The 18,190-nt window shown below is 48.9% G+C and overlaps 1 protein-coding gene across 2 annotated transcripts in view; it reads left to right on the top strand.

Annotated features, from left to right (window-relative positions):
• NEGR1 (neuronal growth regulator 1) overlaps positions 1-18,190 on the top strand; it is a 464,122-nt gene that overhangs the window by 412,124 nt on the left and 33,808 nt on the right. The window lies entirely within an intron of this gene.

Here is an 18,190-nt window from a genome sequence, read left to right as displayed (position 1 = left end):
TTCGAACCACTGATGATGGATCTATAGCCAAATGCTTGAGAAATCAACAATCTTCAGCTTCTTCTTCTACTACTTTATGTTGGTTTTCCATGCTTAACAAGTACTTTTATATGATTAAAGGGGTGTTCCCGTTTCACCCATTTTATGATATCTCCTGAGGAGGTTCTGGCTTCACTTCTAAGACCCTGATCTTTCCATATTGGCCGTAGACTTGAATGGAGAAGGTTGAACACATGTTTGGCCACCTTTCCATTGACTATCAATCACTGAATCCAAACCTCCATTCTCAGATTACAGGGGACCAGTTTCATGGACACCTAAGATGGGACTACTTCTTTAAGAAGTTCTAAAAAGTTCTAAAAAGCCTGAATTTCCAACGTGATTGTGATTTACTTGACATAAGGAGACATTCGGGTAAATTGGTTACTAACCGTAAATCATTGGCCAATTCACCCTGGGGGCAAATCTATGGATTGGTTGCCTCATCTCTTGCCATCTTGAATGTATATGAATTCCATGTCCTGCCAATAACGTGATTCTCCATTGTCCAATGGTATCACAGGTTTTACTGTAAATATCTATGGGAACTGTGTATCACGGTCAAGTACCAACCCTAAGAGCGAGAGATTGGCCCAAAAATGTTCCATTCCCCTTTTTCTCATTCCCATCTTCTCAGGAGATACATTTTCTTACACGTATATTGTGTATATGTATAGATGTTAGAGTCGCGGCTGTTGTAGTTGATGTAGTTCCCCACATACTCTACTCACCACCATTTCCTTTGCATCTCTAATGACTTGTAAGAGGAGCTCCTGGCCAGTTATAGGGAGAACTTTGCAGCCACAAAGTTTAAGCTGCACAGTTCTCTCTTTCCCGTCTCTGAATCTTTTCAATCAGTCAAACCATTTCTATAATATCTATAGTACTTCAAGTATGCAGTAAAATTACCACGAGGGATAGTAATTTACGATTTGACTGCTTTAGACAACCAAAAATTATTGTTAATAACCCTCCTGTATAGCATCCATAGGCCCTTATAGACCCCCTTTAACTGGATGGTAGATATTTCTATGAATTCTAGACCTTTCTAGAACTATCAATTGACTCCAGAATCTCCAGGGTCCCTCGAGCTGAGATGCTACATTTTAGCAGTGAATTATCTAGACTTGGCATCTAGGGGGGGGGGGGGCACTGGGCAGATGGAGCAGACGCAGCCGCCGCGATGAGCCGGATCACTTCCTTTGTATTTGGACAGATTTCAACATCGCTCTTACCAAAAAAATGTAAAAAAAAAAGTAATTATTCCTTCTGTGCCCCGTCCCTGCTTCCCAGCCAAATATTCACTGAAAATTGGATGAGAGTGACATTCCGCAGGTATAAAGTGACCTATTTTTGGAACTTAATTTAAAACAATGAGAATTAAATGGTAAAATGCGGTAATGAAATGTCATCCGTCACTCGGGTAAAGCTGGATCCCGGCTCCTGACGGCGGAACGAGCCGAGAGTTTATCTTATTTTATTTGTTTGCTGCAACAATTTACTTGATGGATATTAATGCAGCAGAGACGTTCGCAACAGGTGACAAGAGGAAGTGACAATCTCAGGGGATTTAATGCCCCCCATACTGAGCCAATCCCATCCAGCAGACATTAAGCAGAGGCTCCAGTACATTACACCACGAGGCTCCGGCTCTTCCATCTTCTGCTCTCATTTACCTCGACTTATAAATTGTCTTTCTGTCTTATTCCGACCTCTCTCCGCACTGAAAGTTTTGGACTGGTAAATACTATTATTGCTCTTGTATTGAAGGTTATTCCACCCATCGATGTCAGAGAATCAAACGGGAAGCTGCTTCCAGGTTATTTGAATGGTTACATGTAATTTAACGAGCCGTGCACCTGTGTGACATCACATGACCAGGGATATAATGAGCCGTGCACCTGTGTGACATCACATGACCAGGGATATAACGAGCCGTGCACCTGTCTGACATCACATGACCAGGGATATAACGAGCCGTGCACCTGTGTGACATCACATGACCAGGGATATAACTAGCTGTGCACCTGTATGACATCACATGCCCAGGGATATAACGAGCCGTGCACCTGTGTGACATCACATGACCAGGGATATAACGAGCCGTGCACCTGTGTGACATCACATGACCAGGGATATAATGAGCCGTGCACCTGTGTGACATCACATGACCAGGGATATAATGAGCCGTGCACCTGTGTGACATCACATGACCAGGGATATAATGAGCCGTGCACCTGTGTGACATCACATGACCAGGGATATAACGAGCCGTGCACCTGTGTGACATCACATAACCAGGGATATAACGAGCCGTGCACCTGCGTGACATCACATGACCAGGGATATAACGAGCCGTGCACCTGTGTGACATCACATGACTAGGGATATAACGAGCCGTGCACCTGCATGACATCACATGACCAGGGATATAACGAGCCATGCAACTGTGTGACATCACATGACCAGGGATATACCGAGTCGCTTAAAAATCACCTCCACAGAGGTGAAATCTCATCCACATACAGGCGCACCGTACATTTACCCCGTGGATTTGTAAGGCACAATAAGAAAACACCCAATGTTGAATGTTTTTTCCATGTTGGCTCTTGTGGACCCTCGGGGACATCGGACCAGTATACAGTATATATATATATATCGCCACATTACTCAGCTCCAGGGAAAATACAACAGATCTGGGGCGCTAGGACCCAGCAGCAGCGGCAGTCACCCGCTTCAGGCGATCACGTGATCCCCCAGGATTGCAGCTGTATACAGAATATACGGGGGCTCATATATAGCGGCTTTATAGCTATTAGGATGGCGGTGATTGTGATAGAGCGTCTCTTTGTCTCCTCCTGGGGGTCTGGATGTCTCCGACACTCGGCTTCGCTCTTCTGCAGCTGCACCAGTACTGCACAGGCATTGGACGCATGTTATTTGGTGGTTGGCAAAGAATGAAAGGGGTTTTCCAGCTTCTTGATATTGATGATCTTTTCCATGGGATAAGTAAATCATATCAAATTGGTTGGGGTCCAACATTCCACCAAAGATCAGATGTAAAAGCAACGCCATTCTCTGCGTAGTGGATGATCTGTATTACTGCAGCTTGGCCTCCATTCACTTAAAGGAAAGAACAGCTCCATTCTGTGGGTAGTGGCTGCGATGTGTTACTGCAGCCTGGCTTCCATTCATTTAAAGGAAAGAACAGCTCCATTCTGTGGGTAGTGGCTGCGATGTGTTACTGCAGCCTGCTTCCATTCATTTAAAGGAAAGAACAGCTCCATTCTTTGTGTAGTGGCTGATCTGTGTTACTGCGGCTTGGCTTTCATTCACTTAAAGGGCATCTACCACCAGGATGAAAGACTGTATGCAAATGAGCCTGAGGGGCCCCAGGCACCATTAACCTGGAGCCCCTCAGGCTCATTTGCATACAGTGTTCGTGGTAGATGCCCTTTAGGTAGAAGCTGAGCTCTACTTACATAGCCTACAGTTCCTAGGTGCTATCTGCCAAGCTTTTGACTATACTTTAGAAAACAGCTGAATTATAACAGAGTGTAAAAAAAAATTGAAAATAGTCTGTAAAATTAGCAAATAGCCTGCAATTTCCTACCCCACCCCTAGAGGCAGTGTCTGTAACTTTATAATGTGCTAGAATAAAATCCTGTAAAATAGGCAGAGAAAAGACTTTGCATTTCCTCTCGGAGCCACTAGAGGCAGTGCTCGCCACCTGTGGACTCTCTACCCTGCTTAACGCGCAGTTTAGTAAATAGCTAATCAGCCTAGTCATTTCTACGATACGAGATAACAACTGTCCCCGGAGACCGAAGAAGCGAAATCTATTAAATTGTGATGAATTAATCTACATACTCACGGAGTGACGCCAATTATGCAGTTTGCGGCTGGTAATTGAGTACTGATTAACCTAAGCGCTGCAGTGATTACTTATGGTACCTTTCAGATACTAAACAAACATTATACACCAGTTTCTGGGATTTGAGGAGCTTTCCGAGGATCCTGGCTGAGTCTTTGTTGCATTAGGGGTATTAGCGAGCTACTCATGGAATACTTTGGCGCAGTCGCCTTTCGGAGTCTCTAGATGTGATTATCAGTGCAGGAAGTGGCTTGGAAATTGTCAATTGTTCCGGTTACATTTGCCCAGGGACCTTCGTAACTGGGATGTGGGACACTAAAAGGTCCTTATGCATTGTACCACAGGTCCGGTCCATGTGCACTGAAGGCCACCAACATAACTACAGCCGTAGGAAGTGGGGACCGGCCATGACAGATTGCTGCTTGCATGTGTGCGTCCTCTGGGGTTAATTATACTACTGGGGGGCCACTATGAGGAGTATGTTACTGTGTGGGAATATTAGGTAGGGCACTAACGGTTACAATGGACCGCGGTAACCAACTATACCAATATAGGACCATCTGCACCATGAAACCACCTGCAGGTGGTCAGGTAACCAGAGCACCAAGCACCGATAATATTACTATTATTATTATTATTATTAAGTCCTTTATTTGTATAGCGCAAACAGATTCCGCAGCGCTGCACAGAGCTGTCAGATCAGTCCCTGTCCCCATGGGGCTCACAATATAATCACCTACCAGTATGTTTTGGTGTGTAGGAGGAAACCGGAGGACCCAGAGGAAACCCACGCAAACACGGAGAGAACATACAGACTGAGATTAATCCGTCCTTACAAAGGTTTACAGGAAAAGAAAATGCATGTTTACCCTATTCCGGTGCTTTAATGGATGTGTACGGAAGGTCCTGAAGGCGGAGTTACAGGACCCTCTATAGCCAATGTGTGGCCTCCATGGGACGTCACTTTTGTTTCAGTGGGACCTCCTTTGTTGTCTCCTGGTTGTAGATGGCTCAAAAACTGTAAGTTCCAGGGTGATGTGACTTTTTTCTAACCATTTTCTTGGTTCCCAGAAAACCAGTGTTGTATAATGACCTCAGTTTACTTTTTAGTGCCCCAAATGCTGCATAAAACATCATCTATCCTAAAAATACTTGAGTTTGGGTTAGGGGTGAACTTCAACCGATAACACGTAGCATCGATCAACTCTCTAAATGCCTCTTTCAGAGCCGCCGCCCTGTAAATGCTGATGCCGTTTTCCCTAGGATCTCCACTCCCTGATGGCACCAGCCACCGGTGACTTCAAAGGTGGCATTTAAAGGGTTAACACCCAAAAGTGATCGTGGCTGTTACCAATGAGCAGAACCATTCTTGTCCATGTTTGGGTTCCCAAACCAAACTTTTCTTTGTGGATGAGCCAAACTCGGTGAACTCGAACCTGAAGTCGATTTTCCATTTGGTGCCCCCCTTGTTCCCGAAACGTCACTGTTACCATCCAGACCCCTCCAAACAATGACCCACTGTTACCTCTCCTCTTATTCTGTACAGCAGATCCACCTCCTGCCCTGCGGCTCACATCCTCTGCCCCTTTAATGAACCTCTACCTATAGGGCATAAACAGTCAACATCTGGCGCCCTCTTGGGGTGACACAAATTATTGGTTTCTCCTAAAACGGCCATTGGCTTCCCAATGAGAGACTTCCTGTACATTACACATCGCCCCTTCCTCCGTGGGACATGTCGCTGACTTACAAGACGCTTCCCGATAGAACAGAGGGGCCTCTTTAGGAGAGACCCAACACTGAAGCGAAATCAATCAATGGAAGTCCCCGAGGAAAATGAAGGGGCATCCGTTACCTTCACTATCCCTGCCTAATGTATCGGCAAATTTGTTTTCCGGGTGGAGGCTCCCTTTAATTTTATAATTTTTCAAACAGTCCGAATTCTTTTTCAGAAACAATTTCCGACGCGAGGACGAGACCTCAGTAAGAATTGTTCCCAGCGACATCCAATGGCGTGGCGCAGACGCGTGATATTGGGAGCCGCATTAGCATTTTCTGGTAATACAATCCATCATTACTGGGCCAGCGTAGCGTTTCATGTAGCCGAGGAGGAAGGAACGTGACCTACTTATTTTCGGCTTCATTTATAAACTCGGCTAAGCGATCAGGTTGCTTATCTCCCCAAAAATTTGCATATTAGAGCCGACAGTAAAAAAAAAAACATGAAATAATAAAGATTAATTTCATTTCTCGTGCAACCTAAAATAAGACGTTTCAGAGCGGTGACTCGGCGGTTTGATTTATTCATCAGTCTCATCAGTTTCTTAATTGCTGTTTGGTAGAACCGTCAGTTTCCGCCGCGTCTATACAATCTGATGTCTTTCAATACTCGGCGGGAGCCATATGGTGCGTTACAAAGTCTCTGTCTTCAGACGTTTCAAAGGTTTCTTCTTTCCTTCTTCTCCTCTTTAATGTCTCTCTACAGAACTATCTGCCGTCTCTCTCGGAAAAAAAAATTTCTTAGATAATTTTCTGACTCGGTTAAAGGGGTTGTCTCATTTTAATACACTCTAGTTAAAAGGGGGTTTCCCCCTTGCAGAGAGCTGAGAGCACAGCAGTGTGAGGACACAACACAGGTGCAGTTGGAGACTACTACAATCCTGGAATATAAATGCATATTTCACAGTCCTGCTTCTACTAACACATCCACAAAGGTCTGATTACACATCTCTCCAGGGACATTACACAACACCTACAACTGCTTACAGGTCCCTTTTAAGCCTTTGAACACTGGCTACAGAGCATACAGAGCACAGCAGTGTGAGGACACGCCACAGGTGTAGTTGGAGACTACTACAATCCTGGAATATAAATGCAAATATAACAGTCCTGCTTCTACTAACACATCCACAAAAGTCTGATTACACATCTCTCCAGGGACATTACACAACACTTACAACTGCTGACAGGTCCCCTTTACGCCCCTGACCACCTGCTACCACCATAGACACGGCCCTGGATTGCGCGGTGACTCTCGGTTCTATATATTATTTTTATTAAGACATATTTTTTAAAAAATCTGACAAATGAGCGCGGCGTTTCTCCGGCAGCTCCCCTTCCAGTAATGATGCTGGCAGCAGATGTTGATGATGATGACCGTGCGTCCCACATTCGCCGACCGGCCGGGGCTGTGGATCATCTCTCTGCTCTGCAGCAGCTTTTTTTTGGGGCTGTTGCTGCTCCGTCCTGATTTACCGGCTGTTTACTAGATTATTTTTACGCAGCAGGAAATCTTCTTTGTTTGAGCAAAAGAACAGAAATATAGATTTTTTCCCTCGCGTGTTACTACCACAGTCAATAAGAATCTGTCTCTGCGAGTGTAGTTACTGCAAATCTAAGGGATAACTGCATCTCCGCCTGTCAATTCATCGCTGCTACATGGAAATGTGGACGGAAAAAACATGGAGAATATTTACCGAACCGAGGAAGAGCCTCACACACCACATACACAGCAGTTACATCTGTTACTGGGGCCCCCGGGACCAGGAGCTACAACATTTACCATCTTCTTCCTATCCTCGGTCACCTCCCTAGTGAGGAAACTATTACCATTACAATATTTAGCCAACGACAGGTCTATAAAACCATTGGGGTGGTGGAAATAAGAAGAACGCCTGTCCTTATCCTTGGGGTGATGGAAATACAAGGACCTCCTGTCCTGATCTTCTGGGTGGTGGAAATAAGAGGACCTCCTGTCCTGATCCTCTGGGTGGTGGAAATAAGAGGACCTCCTGTCCTAAATCTCTTAGGGTAGTAGAAATAAGAGGACCTCCTGTCCTTATCCTTGGGGTGATGGAAATACAAGGACCTCCTGTTCTTATCTTTGTGTTGGTGGAAATAGAAGGACCTCCTATCCTGTCCTGATCTCTTACTGTAGTAGAAATACAAGGACCTCATGTCCTGATCTCTTAGGGTAGCAAAAATATGAGTACCTCCTGTCCTGATCCTTGGGGTGGGGGACATGAAAGGACCTCCTGTCCTGCTCTCTTAGGGTAGTAGAAATACAAGGACCTCCTGCTACGATACTTGGGGTGGTAAAAATAAGAGGACTTCCAGTCAGGATCCTTTAGGGTGATGGATAAAAGAGGACTTCTTACTCCAATTGTTTTATGTCTCCTTCTTTGACCTGCTACCAGTATAATGATCACTAAAATTAGTGTAGTAATGTCCCAATCCCTTGGGGTGGTGGAAATAAAAGAGGGCCTCCTGTCCTGATCTACTGGGGTGATGGAAATATGAGGACTTCCTTTCCTCATATTTATAAAACACAATAGGGGACAGAAATCAGAGGACTTCCTCTCTGAATCCCTTGGAGTGGTGGATATCAGAGGACTTCCTGTCCCGATCCCTTGGAGTAGTGGATATCAGAGGACTTCCTCTCTCAATCCCTTGGAGTGGTGGATATCAGAGGACTTCCTGTCCCGATCCCTTGGAGTGGTGGATATCAGAGGACTTCCTCTCTCAATCCCTTGGAGTGGTGGATATCAAAGGACTTCCTCTCTCAATCCCTTGGAGTGGTGGATATCAGAGGACTTCCTCTCTCAATCCCTTGGAGTGGTGGATATCAGAGCACTTCCTCTCTCAATCCCTTGGAGTGGTGGATATCAGAGGACTTCCTGTCCCGATCCCCTGGAGTGGTGGATATCAGAGGACTTCCTCTCTCAATCCCTTGGAGTGGTGGATATCAGAGGACTTCCTGTCCCGATCCCTTGGAGTGGTGGATATCAGAGGACTTCCTCTCTCAATCCCTTGGAGTGGTGGATATCAGAGGACTTCCTGTCCCGATCCCTTGGAGTGGTGGATATCAGAGGACTTCCTGTCTCAATCCCTCGGAGTGGTGGATATCAGAGGACTTCCTCTCTCTCAATCCCTTGGAGTGGTGGATATCAGAGGACTTCCTCTCTCAATCCCTTGAAGTGGTGGATATCAGAGGACTTCCTGTCCCGATCCCTTGGAGTGGTGGATATCAGAGGACTTCCTCTCTCAATCCCTTGGAGTGGTGGATATCAAAGGAATTCCTCTCTGAATCCCTTGGAGTGGTGGATATCAGAGGACTTCCTCTCTCAATCCCTTAGAGTGGTGGATATCAGAGGACTTCCTGTCTCAATCCCTTGGAGTGGTGGATATCAGAGGGCTTCCTCTCTGAATCCCTTGGAGTGGTGGATATCAGAGGACTTCCTCTCTCAATCCCTTGGAGTGGTGGATATCAGAGGACTTCCTCTCTCAATCCCTTGGAGTGGTGGATATCAGAGGACTTCCTCTCTCAATCCCTTGGAGTGGTGGATATCAGAGGACTTCCTGTCCCGATCCCTTGGAGTGGTGGATATCAGAGGACTCCTTCTCTCAATCCCTTGGAGTGGTGGATATCAAAGGACTTCCTCTCTCAATCCCTTGGAGTGGTGGATATCAGAGCACTTCCTCTCTCAATCCCTTGGAGTGGTGGATATCAGAGGACTTCCTGTCCCGATCCCTTGGAGTGGTGGATATCAGAGGACTTCCTCTCTCAATCCCTTGGAGTGGTGGATATCAGAGGACTTCCTGTCTCAATCCCTCGGAGTGGTGGATATCAGAGGACTTCCTCTCTCAATCCCTTGGAGTAGTGGATATCAGAGGACTTCCTCTCTCAATCCCTTGGAGTGGTGGATATCAGAGGACTTCCTGTCCCGATCCCTTGGAGTGGTGGATATCAGAGGACTTCCTGTCCCGATCCCTTGGAGTAGTGGATATCAGAGGACTTCCTCTCTCAATCCCTTGGAGTGGTGGATATCAGAGGACTTCCTCTCTGAAACCCTTGAAGTGGTGGATATCAGAGCACTTCCTCTCTCAATCCCTTGGAGTGGTGGATATCAGAGGACTTCCTCTCTCAATCCCTTGGAGTGGTGGATATCAGAGGACTTCCTGTCTCGATCCCTTGGAGTGGTGGATATCAGAGGACTTCCTGTCCCGATCCCTTGGAGTGGTGGATATCAGAGGACTTCCTCTCTCAATCCCTTGGAGTGGTGGATATCAGAGGACTTCCTCTCTCAATCCCTTGGAGTGGTGGATATCAGAGGACTTCCTGTCCCGATCCCTTGGAGTGGTGGATATCAGAGGACTTCCTCTCTCAATCCCTTGGAGTGGTGGATATCAGAGGACTTCCTGTCCCGATCCCTTGGAGTGGTGGATATCAGAGCACTTCCTCTCTCAATCCCTTGGAGTGGTGGATATCAGAGGACTTCCTCTCTCAATCCCTTGGAGTGGTGGATATCAGAGGACTTCCTCTCTCAATCCCTTGGAGTGGTGGATATCAGAGGACCTCTTGTCCCGATCCTGAACAACATAGAAAGGGAGGTGGGAGGGAAGAAAGGAAATAAGAACAGGAGGAGGAGAAGTTAGGATATAGCAGGTGTGTAGTTTATTTCTGGAAGTTCCATGGAGGTCATGCAGGGCCTCCTCTCCATTACCACAACCTGCAGGATAGCGGTGGGATGGGCCACTTGCCATTCATTTATAGGATATTTTGTTCATGTTCCATAAATTTCCAATGTGGGAATAGCCTAAAAGTGAGACAAATGTGGAGTGCCCTGTCATCAGCTTATAGGCATAGACCCGTCTATCATGGATTGTGAAAATCTGGCATCTTCTATGCAGTAGAGTCCTAGTCTAGAGGGGACGATGACCCATGTCAAGTCAATATTCATGACCTGTACACATCTGTATGCGCCCCTGAGAGTGTGTACCATGTATAAGATCACAGAACCTCCTTACCTACACGTTGTGGCCAGACACGTATCCTCTTCCCTGTGGTTAAGGGATGATTGTCATTTGTTGGAGAACCCCTCGAAGATGTCCTTCTAGAATCCTCACTAATGTCTGCAATTAATGGGGTCCAACTACTTATCATCAGATGGACGTGGCTGTGGGAACATAGAAAGAGCCGGAGACCTCCATGGAGCCCGAGGCCCCAGCACCCTAAATCATAGGGTGACGGGTCCAATACCGGCCGCGATAACATCAATACAATGTGTCATTCAACCTAAACGCCATCCGGCGAGAGCATTGATCGGGAGCTTGAGGTCCCCCTCCCCCAATCATTACACCTCATCCATCACTCTTACATTCGGGCTCCCCTGTCGCCTCTTTGCCCCGGTTTGACTCTTTAGTCCCCGGTGTTTGTTCTACATGAATGTCATGGTCGTAGTTTCTCGTTCCCTCTCGGCGATTTGTAGACTCTGGGAAATTGTTTACCTGCGCGGTCATGTGCCGACCCTGATACAATTCATTATTTTTCTTGGACAGAACCTTTAACATTAACCTTTCTGGGTAATAAATTGCAATCCACGGCTTTTATTTGCTCACTGTTGCCAGGAAACAGAAGTCAAGGCTTAACCCCTTGTAGTCGGATCCGTATCTATTTATCATTCTTCTCTATTGTATATTTTTGGGTTTTTTTTTTTAACTCTGTGACCATCCAGGGGTTTTATTTACTGAGAAAGATGTGTAATGTTATTAGGACTGTAAGAAATACATTTATGTTCCAGCATTGTGGCTCCTCTGAGCGCACTGGGGCGTGTCCTCACACTGCTGTGCTCTGTGCTACTACACAGCCCCCCCCCCCCATTGTGCCAAGTGCTTTAGTATTCAACAAGATGCAAGTTCTAATCTCGTAGGGACACGAGAGCAGTGCAATGTAGGAAGAGCAGAGCAAAGCCGTGTGCGGAGTGTTCTTAGAGAAGCTACAATTCTCGAATATAAATCCATATATCACAGTCCTGCAGCTCCTAATAACACACAAAGGTCTGATTACACATCTCTCCAGGGACAATATCTAACACCGGCTTCAAAGAGCACAGAGCACAGCAGTGTGAGGACACACCCTCAGTGAACTTGGAGATGCTTTAATCCTGGCATATGAATTCATATTTCACAGTCCTGCTGCTACAAACCAAGCACACAAAGGTCTGATTACACATCTCACCAAGGACAATACCTAACAACTGGCTGCGGAGCGCAAAGAGCACAGCAGTGTGAGGATGAAGTCCCAGGTCACTTAGAGAAGCTAAAATTGGGGAGTTCAAATCCATATTTCACAGTTCTGCTGCTACTAACAACATAAAGCTCTGATGATACTTCTCACCAGGGACAATACTAGCTCTGGCTGCAGTCTGTATGGTCATACCTGCTACCAGGTTCCCAATAAAGGAAAATATCAAAATCCATCCTGATAAATGAGGGACAGTACTCATAGCTCCAGGCACCGGGACTGTGGGATCTTCTTATATCTGATATCCATGGCCTTATTCCTTATAATATCAACTTTTATAATTATACTAATGAGCCAGAAGGGCTCTGGGAGGCGTTACCAGAGCCCCTCTTTGCTGCAACTTCACAGACTGTTACATTGTACTTCCCCTTACAAGTCCTTGCAGTGATAGGGGGTGACAGGGGGTGACAGTCAAAAAAAAAGGAACAGCTGCAATTATTTACTGAAAAAACCATCACATTTTTGTTTCCAGAAAGCAGAAACCTGACTTTTATTATCGGAAATAGTGCGGCGAGCGGGAGGCAGACGCCGCGTTTCCCTTTCTCTCGCTGCGTTTCATTCCTCTGTTCGGCTTTGAAGAGTCTTTTAATCACTTCTCATCAATCCTGACCGTATATTCCTCCCACCTGCCTGGGAATGAGAGAAATGGCTGATTTATCATGTATCAACTATTGATCTTTATGATTATTATACATCACAATATTTAGGTTTGGATCACGTTTCTCGATGGGAACAGGTTGTGTTGAGGCAACGGCTGACTGTTACAGGTCCATTGTGTGAAAGGTCCAGTAAGGGCACTAGGTGCTGGTTACTGTCTCAGAGTATTAACGGCTTCCTGTTGTCACCACTAGAGGGCGCTCTGTGCATACAGATTGATCTCACTACACAGTTACATAGTTTATACGGTTGATAAAAGACACTTGTCCGTCAAGTTCAACCAAGGAAGGGAAGGGATTGGATGAGGAAGGGATTTAGGGGAAACAATTCTATATAACATAACCATCAATGTTATTTAGGTGTAAAAAGGCACCTAGACCCTTCTTGAAGCTCTCTGCTATCCCTGCTGTGCTCTGCTCCTGAGCTCTCTGCTGTCCCTGCTGTGACCAGCGCCTGAGCTCTCTGCTGCCCCTGCTGTGACCAGCGCCTGAGCTCTCTGCTGTCCCTGCTGTGACCAGCGCCTGAGCTCTCTGCTGTCCCTGCTGTGACCAGCTCCTGAGCTCTCTGCTGTCCCTGCTGTGACCAGCGCCTGAGCTCTCTGCTGTCCCTGCTGTGCTCTGCTCCTGAGCTCTCTGCTGTCCCTGCTGTGCTCTGCTCCTGAGCTCTCTGCTGTCCCTGCTGTGACCAGCGCCTGAGCTCTCTGCTGTCCCTGCTGTGACCAACGCCTGAGCTCTCTGCTGTCCCTGCTGTGACCAGCGCCTGAGCTCTCTGCTGTCCCTGCTGTGACCAGCGCCTGAGCTCTCTGCTGTCCCTGCTGTGACCAGCGCCTGAGCTCCCTGCTGTCCCTGCTGTGACCAGCGCCTGAGCTCTCTGCTGTCCCTGCTGTGACCAGCGCCTGAGCTCCCTGCTGTCCCTGCTGTGACCAGCGCCTGAGCTCTCTGCTGTCCCTGCTGTGACCAGCGCCTGAGCTCTCTGCTGTCCCTGCTGTGACCAGCGCCTGAGCTCCCTGCTGTCCCTGCTGTGACCAGCGCCTGAGCTCCCTGCTGTCCCTGCTGTGACCAGCGCCTGAGCTCTCTGCTGTCCCTGCTGTGACCAGCACCTGAGCTCTCTGCTGTCCCTTCTGTGACCAGCGCCTGAGCTCTCTGCTGTCCCTGCTGTGACCAGCGCCTGAGCTCTCTGCTGTCCCTGCTGTGACCAGCGCCTGAGCGCTCTGCTGTCCCTGCTGTGCTCTGCTGTCCTTGCTATGCTCTGCTCCTGAGCTCTCTGCTGCCCCTGCTGTGACCAGCGCCTGAGCTCTCTGCTGCCCCTGCTGTGACCAGTGCCTGAGCTCTCTGCTGTCCCTGCTGTGACCAGCGCCTGAGCTCTCTGCTGTCCCTGCTGTGACCAGCGCCTGAGCTCTCTGCTGTCCATTCTGTGACCAGCGCCTGAGCTCTCTGCTGTCCCTGCTGTGACCAGCGCCTGAGCTCTCTGCTGTCCATTCTGTGACCAGCGCCTGAGCTCTCTGCAGTCCCTGCTGTAACCAGCGCCTGAGCTCTCTGCTGTCCCTGCTGTGCTCTGCTGTCCTTGCTATGCTCTGCTCCTGAGCTCTCTGCTGTCCCTGCTGTGCTCTGCTCCTGAGCTCTCTGCTGACCCTGCTGTGACCAGCACCTGAGCTCTCTGCTGTCCCTGCTGTAACCAGCGTCTGAGCTCTCTGCTGTCCCTGCTGTGCTCTGCTCCTGAGCTCTCTGCTGTCTCTGCTGTGACCAGCACCTGAGCTCTCTGCTGTCCCTGCTGTGACCAGCACCTGAGCTCTCTGCTGTGCTCTGCGTCTGAGCTCTCTGCTGTCCCTGCTGTGACCAGCGCCTGAGCGCTCTGCTGTCCCTGCTGTGCTCTGCTGTCCTTGCTATGCTCTGCTCCTGAGCTCTCTGCTGCCCCTGCTGTGACCAGCGCCTGAGCTCTCTGCTGCCCCTGCTGTGACCAGCGCCTGAGCTCTCTGCTGTCCCTGCTGTGACCAGCGCCTGAGCTCTCTGCTGTCCCTGCTGTGACCAGCGCCTGAGCTCTCTGCTGTCCCTTCTGTGACCAGCGCCTGAGCTCTCTGCAGTCCCTGCTGTGACCAGCGCCTGAGCTCTCTGCTGTCCCTGCTGTGCTCTGCTGTCCTTGCTATGCTCTGCTCCTGAGCTCTCTGCTGTCCCTGCTGTGCTCTGCTCCTGAGCTCTCTGCTGACCCTGCTGTGACCAGCACCTGAGCTCTCTGCTGTCCCTGCTGTGACCAGCGTCTGAGCTCTCTGCAGTCCCTGCTGTGACCAGCGCCTGAGCTCTCTGCTGTCTCTGCTGTGACCAGCACCTGAGCTCTCTGCTGTCCCTGCTGTGACCAGCACCTGAGCTCTCTGCTGTGCTCTGCGTCTGAGCTCTCTGCTGTCCCTGCTGTGACCAGCGCCTGAGCCCTCTGTTGTCCGTGCTGTGACCAGCACCTGAGCTCTCTGCAGTCCCTGCTGTGACCAGCGCCTGAGCTCTCTGCAGTCCCTGCTGAGACCAGCGCCTGAGCTCTCTGCTGTCCCTGCTGTGACCAGCGCCTGAGCTCTCTGCTGTCCCTGCTGTGCTCTGCTGTCCTTGCTATGCTCTGCTCCTGAACTTTCTGCTGCCCCTGCTGTGACCAGCGCCTGAGCTCTCTGCTGTCCCTGCTGTGACCAGCGCCTGAGCTCTCTGCTGTCCCTGCTGTGACCAGCACCTGAGCTCTCTGCTGTCCCTGCTGTGACCAGCGCCTGAGTTCTCTGCTGTCCCTGCTGTGACCAGCGCCTGAGCTCTCTGCTGTCTCTGCTGTGACCAGCGCCTGAGCTCTCTGCTGTCCCTGCTGTGACTAGCACCTGAGCTCTCTGCTGTGCTCTGCGTCTGAGCTCTCTGCTGTCCCTGCTGTGACCAGTGCCTGAGCTCTTTGCTGTCCCTGCTGTGACCAGCGCCTGAGCTCTCTGCTGTCTCTGTTGTGACCAGCGCCTGGGCTCTCTCCTGTCCCTGCTGTGACCAGCACCTGAGCTCTCTGCTGTCCCTGCCGTGACCAGCGCCTGAGCTCTCTGCTGTCCCTGCTGTGACCAGCGCCTGAGCTCTCTGCTGTCTCTGCTGTGACCCACGCCTGAGCTCTCTGCTGTCCCTGCTGTGACCAGCGCCTGAGCTCTCTGCTGTCCCTGCTGTGACCAGCGCCTGAGCACTCTGCTGTCCCTGCTGTGACCAGCGCCTGAGCTCTCTGCTGTCCCTGCTGTGACCAGCGCCTGAGCTCTCTGCTGTCCCTGCTGTGACCAGCGCCTGAGCTCTCTGCTGTCCCTGCTGTGACCAGCGCCTGAGCCCTCTGCTGTCCCTGCTGTGACCAGCGCCTGAGCTCTCTGCTGTCCCTGCTGTGACCAGCACCTGAGCTCTCTGCTGTCCCTGCTGTGACCAGCGCCTGAGCTCTCTGCTGTAGGAAGGCTCCTGCCTGGCACATCCAAGAATGAATGTATAGGTGTCCCCACATACACAAGGCTCTCTCCATTCACTGCTATGGAAGTGCTTGGCAGTTACCACCATAGAGGTGCAGAAGATTTATAGTTGCACCATCCACGTTGCCGTTCATTGTCCTCCTGGATGCTGCACCGGGCAGAATGGGGGTTAGAGGACCTCTGCTCCGGAGAGTAGGTGTAGACCCCAGATCGGGGACCCTGTCTGTGGTACAAGTTGGCACATCCCATGGATATATCGTGGATGTCTCATATGGTAATAGTCTATATAATGATTTCGATGATGGTTGATATTGGTGGACAGTGAGAGAAAACCATTGCCATAGGATAGGATACGACCTACATTTCTTTGGTCCATGATCATATTAGTCCTACATATTACCTGATGTTTGCATATGGACTTCTGCTGTCAACAGGATGGGATCTACATAATTACTCTGAGGGCACCATCCAATCTCATGCCCATAACCCAGGGGGCTCCCAGACCCCACTCACAAGACTATGATCTCTGATGTCTGGCAGTATAATTATTATAAATCCTGCTCTCTGCTCTGAGATTTATTTCATTTAATTTCATTCATTTATTTATTTTAACACCTTGGCCTCCTGGGAGTTTCCCAGACTTCTGAAAATCCCCTTTAAGCTTAAAGGCCCCCTGATATATATCCTTTCCTGGATATCCAATACTATCAGGGGTGAAACATCCATGAGGCGAGTCGAGCCTCTTCCCTCAGGCAGCAGCACCTGTGGGAAGGATAACAGCATCAGGGGTTCTCTTCACAACTGTGTATGTGAGACACTGGATGGATGTGAGGCACTGGGTGGATGTGAGGCACTGGATGGATGTGAGACACTGGGTGGATGTGAGACACTGGGTGGATGTGAGGCACTGGGTGGATGTGAGACACTGGGTGGATGTGAGACACTGGGTGGATGTGAGACACTCGGTGGATGTGAGACACTGGGTGGATGTGAGGCACTGGATGGATGTGAGACACTGGGTGGATGTGAGACACTGGATGCCTCCTTACATACAGATAACCTGATATTTTACTGCTGGATGAGGCGGCTCTATATCTTTCCTCCCCGACTTCTGTCCATTACCTGCAAATGACTCCAAGTAGCTAAAAGTGAAAATTCTCCTTTCCTGCAGCCGCATGTAATTATCTATAGGAGGAGGATCTCGTGGAGGAGATGGATATTTCGCGGACACCCAGGCACTTACTCACAACCCTAACCCGCCCCGTTACCCGCTCGCAGCACGCGTCAACCTCCGAAATGATTTCAATCAACTTGAAAAGTCGGAACAATTATACTCAGACCAGATCCGAGCCGCTTCCCAGATCCATGAATACTTAATATCACGTAGACGGCTGCGGAGGGGGCGGAGGGGGGGGGGCGCTCTTGTATCTTAAGAGCAAATAGCTCAAATTCTGATGAGTTATGACTTTTTATTGCAAATAGCGGCTACTGGAAATTGCAATCATCTTTTGTGAAAAGGCTGGCTAGCTTTTATTGTAGGGGAATAAGGATGGCCTTTGCATTTACTAACTAATATAATAAATGTAGAATTACTAGACTGACATAGTTTATTATTGATGCTTGCAGCCAAATAATGTCCTCACGGCTTCATGGACCTATATATTACAGACACTGGAAGTGAATGAAGCATCCATCTCTTTTATGTGGACAGCGGATCTGATGCCCTGAGACTGTAATGAGGAGGAAAGTTCAGGTCTTTGCTGCTCTCGATCCCTCTACTTCTCATTTACTAAGGGATATTGGCAGGAAATTATGTTTTGCTATAAGAAACAGTAAAGAAATATGGGACGGGGCTGGATCGGGGGGCTAGGGGGGAGCACTGCACAAGCTGTGGCAAGGATGGTGATAACACAGATTATGTAACGTGAGGGAGGCCGTGGTGGTGGCAGGGGTGGTCACACAATGGCAGGACACCAAGACCTCACACATGGACACCAAGACCTCACACAAGGACACCAAGACCTTACACAACTACACCAAGACCTTACACATGGACACCAGGACCTTACACAAGGACAGCAAAATCATGGAC

Source organism: Engystomops pustulosus, chromosome 10 (genome assembly GCF_040894005.1).
Source record: "Engystomops pustulosus chromosome 10, aEngPut4.maternal, whole genome shotgun sequence".
In the NCBI taxonomy this organism is placed as follows: domain Eukaryota; kingdom Metazoa; phylum Chordata; class Amphibia; order Anura; family Leptodactylidae; genus Engystomops; species Engystomops pustulosus.
Note: the sequence above shows the minus strand (reverse complement) of the source record. Positions and strands in the feature narration are given on the sequence as shown.